Genomic DNA, 4,709 nt, shown 5'->3' with positions numbered 1-4,709 from the left:
AACAAGTGTCTGTTTTACCTGATCTCTAAACAGTTTTATATATTTGTAGATTGCTTAGCTGAACAATCCATAGAACAAACAAAAACATGACAAAAGAACATAGACACTTGATAATCTTATTAAATGATTAGATAATTGCATTTGAAAGATTTTACTTTCAATCAAAAATGTTGCAATAGATTTGTAAAAGGTGTTGTTATGCATGTTTGTTTTGTTTTGTTGCATTTACACTGTTCTGACCACTAGGGGTCACTGTGAAGACGGGTGTCAGATTGTTCCGAAGCCTCGACACATTTGCTTCAACTGTTTCAGTGTTCTACAGGGGTGGAGCTGAGACGTGAGGAAAAGAAACAAGGATGCACAAATACGAACTGAGAAGCGGAGGCGGGTCAAGATGGTGCCGTGTTAAACCCAAACTTTCTCTAGCAAAATTTGCATTTCTATGCAATTTTTTATATAACTTGTGGAATCTCAACATATTCTTTTAAGACTGATTTTAACGTTTATTGTGACCCACTTTCGATTATTTTAATTAGTTTCTACACCCGAGTGAAGTATTTTAGCTCATTGATACAACCATGGACGAAGATAAATTGCTGGAAAGATTTAACCAGAAGTTTAGAGGCCTTCAGATGTTCAAGACGTCCAGCTGTAAAACTAAAAACAGCAGCAGAAAGAAAAGCAGCTGAAGAAGAGAAAGAGACTGAAGATCAGGAGTCTCAAACTCAGATCCTGGAGGGCCACTGTCCTTCAACCCAAATCAAGCACACCTGGAACAGCTGATCAAGGTATTCAGGATTATAAGACAGTTCCCTACTGTAAACTCTGTAGGATGTTGGTCCTCCAATAGCTGAGTTTCACACGTGTGCTGTAGATGCGTATTAAATAATGCAAAGCAACATTTTGTCCCCTTGGAATTATAAGGTTCTATCTGACATTTTTGTCCAAATTTAGTTATTCACATATTTTTATTCTGTGACCACTTCTTGACTTTATGTGATGTTGTTTTTTAAGTTGTGTACATTTTGGAACTTTTTATTTAGAAAATAAAAAGGTTCTTTCTACACAGTCGAATTGAATGCAAAAACTTTAAAGCTCAATATCTCAAAACGGCTCAGAACGCAGAAAGAACCTTATAATTCCAAGGGGACGATTTCTCAATGGGGCAGTACCACTGGAGGCAATATTTTAGAAAGGGGATTCATGACTTGTGGAGCTGAAACCTGTAATACCTGCAGAAAATATGCTCCGTGTTGATGTGTCCATCAAAGCGAACAATCTGAATCCATTTGTCTTGTCTTGTTGAAAGTAACACTTTAAAGTGCCTTGAATATGTCAGAACTAGAATGAAGCCTATTTTTACTGTTGCTGACTTAACAAATCTCGAATCTAATGTAGACAGGCTGAAACCCTGACAAGAAGGTGTAGGTCAAGGACAACATCACAAATACTTTATATAGACTGGTCAGAGGTGGAGATGGTAAGCTTTTATAAATTCCTCGAGGTTGATATGAGCGAGGACATGTCATGGACATTTAATACCACCCAAATAGTCAAGAAGGTCATTGTACATATTGTAAATAACAATACATATGACAGTAAATGTGCTTTGTTTAACTTAATTGGACTGTAGCAAACCTGTTGGGCTTCATGTGAAAGCATTCAGACTCTATATCAAAACTTTAGGAAAATCCTTTTGCTTTTTTAGGCTACATGTTTTTTTTGTTTTTTTTTTGTTTTTTGTTTTTTTGTGCACTGGAATAATAGGAATGCTTCTTGTTTTATAATTTCCTGCTCTTTGTGATAAGCTCCTAATTACATTTGAATGTCAGACTTATAACTGATGATTTTTATTCACAATTTATTTTTGTTCCCTGGTAAACATTAACCTTATTTTTTTGGTTTTTATTTTGAAGTTTGAGAAGATCTGTATTGTAAAGCGCTTTATAAATAAATGTGGCATTAACATTGGACAGTTAGAATATCATTATTGTTAGTTTCCCCATTTCAATCAAATCATAAGTATATTTTTTATGACATTTATTTAAACAATGTGACACCACAGACTTTCACTATCCCACACTGCATGTAGAGCTCTTTCATGTAATAAATGATTTTTTAGCATCACAATTATAAGTAATTATATTTTCATGTCTTGTTTTTTTTCCATAGTAATGTTTAATTAATTTATATTCTGAATATCCCATAATTAAAAATATCCCATAAATGTTTATTTCAATAGGAAGACGGCAGAAAAGACGCACAAGTATCACTGTGCCGATGAAAACAATACAGAAATGAGTCTGTCACTTATTCAAACTGTATAAATTGTGTTTGATGGTTGTGTAAATATGTGAAATATCGTGAACCGCTCTCCTCACCTCAGAAGACTCGACGCTGAAACTGAATAGCTGTGTCCCAAAGTGAAGGCTGCATCCTTCGAAGGACGCTCCGAGTCTAGCCATTGTATGATATGTAATAGCGCAACACCATCCACCACCATCAACAGGAACCATCATCACCTGATCTCATTTCACTTTAGCTTTCTTTGCAGCTGCAAATGTGTTTGACAAACACACTGTCACTGCGGCCAAAATAGACAATAGTTAGCCAAAAAAAGACTTCAAATGAAACACATTAAACCTCTGTTAATTCTCAATAAAACTTTTGTAGACGTCTGACAGAAATAAAGTCAGTCTGGTTAGTAATACGTGAAGCTGGTAATGCTGTTTGTGGAGTTGTTTAATCCTCCTCTGCTCAGATCTTCACAGATTTAATGTCTTCTTTTCTCTTCAGTTGATTTCATCTAAGACTGTGTCTGAAGTCAGTTGTAGGTCTTGTGTTTCTGCTCATCTCTTTTTCTGTTCTCTTCTTTCCTTCAGTGATTCTGCTTGTTAACAGGCTTATTAAGGATGAGATGACTCTATATATAATATACACAGTCTTTATGGCTCAGATAAGGTCCAGTTCTGGTTTATTTCTTTGCTCTTGGCTGACATGTGGGATGTGGCATTGCTATGGCCTGCTTGTGGTCCAGATCTGGCAAACAGGAGCGGTCATTTTGGCACAGGTGTGTATTTTTTTGGAAATTTACTATTTCACCGCCATTTCCTTTAAAAAATCTATTTTGCACTAGTTACACAAAATACTTCCTCTCTGTGCCTTTTGGACAAAAATGCCCCCATTGAAACCCATTAAAACTGCATTTTTTAATCCCAGGGCCGTTTAACTATAAAATGATGCAATCTTTTTTAAGAGGCTTTCATTCTGTTGGCAAGGCTTGAAAATTTACATTTTTACCATTTTTTATCAGATAGTGCCATTTTTTCAGGTTTGGCCTATAAAGCAAGTACTCGCTTTATTCCTGTTTTCTGCTTCGGCATATTATAGAGCCAACTGGATAAATTATGCAACGATAATTGTGTGGGTGTGTTGGTATGGATGTCAGAGTGTGGTTGGCAGGGTTCCCACACCTTGGTTAACTTCAAATTCAAGGACCTTTCAAGGACTTTCCAGGTCCAATACCCTCAAATTCAAGGACTTAATGTGGGGACACATTTGTTGCGTCCAACAACAAACGTTGAGGTACCATAGTAGTTTCACGCACGCGTGAACGTCATGGTGACGTACAACGTACACTTATCGTAACCAGGGTTTTTCCTGACTCAAAATGAGGCGGAGGTGGTAAAATCCTAATAATGTACTTTAATAATAAGATAATAAAATTTTTTTGTAGATCTTCATATAGCCTAATGTTTTTTCCACAGTATTTTTGTGTGTGGTGCTTGGTACCTCTAGGGGGGTCCGGGGGCATGCCCCCCCGTAAGAAAATTTTGTAAATTTTAAAGATAAATTCATTAATCTGGTACACTTTGAGTCACCCAAATCCACTGTTAAAAATAAATAATCCACCCGCAAACCACCCATATTCTCTGATTTAGATATCTGCATCTGATCACATTACAATTATTCAAATTCTTAAGGTGATGATACACAGGGAAACTTTTTGAGCAATGTTGTTGGGCAATCTTGCAGAGCGATTGTTTCTTGGGAACGTTGCCATTGAAAATGGGCAATACATTTCTATCTGGATCATTTAGATTGGTCGTGGGCCCTGTGTCTCATCTGGTTGCCCGTTGATGGCAACATTGCTCAAAAACTTGCCCTGTGTATCATCACCTTTAGTGTTAAGCATGATAATATGTTAACATATCACTCTGAAGTAGGCTGATTTAAAATGAACATTTATTTAAAATAAAAGTTCTTCTTTTGGCAAAATTACATTTCCTTAATAGCCTAAACCTTTACTCCCTTCAAGCTTAAATTGTCAATGTTTTATTACATCGCTGTTTGAAAACACAAATGTTTTGTACCTTTATAAAGGGCATTTTCCCCTAATTTTATTAAATGTATGCTCCATCTTTCATTTCAAATTCTTAAATTTGATCAATATATTCAATTAAAATAATAAGACACTAGGCTGTTACCAATCCAATTAAATAATTTACAATGAAAAAGTATAACTGTATTAAATTGGATTATTTTAAATATTTTTAAATATACAAATAAGGAATGTTAAAAGGAATGATACTTTATGAAACTAAACCGCCAGTAGGAGGCGGCAGGCGACCGTCTTAATGAGCGAGTCATTGAGTCATTCATTCAAACGATTCGTTCAAACGGCTGATTCATTCAGAATGAGGCAGTTT

This window comes from Squalius cephalus (assembly GCF_949319135.1).
Source record: "Squalius cephalus genome assembly, chromosome: 1".
In the NCBI taxonomy this organism is placed as follows: Eukaryota; Metazoa; Chordata; class Actinopteri; order Cypriniformes; family Leuciscidae; genus Squalius; species Squalius cephalus.
Note: the sequence above shows the minus strand (reverse complement) of the source record.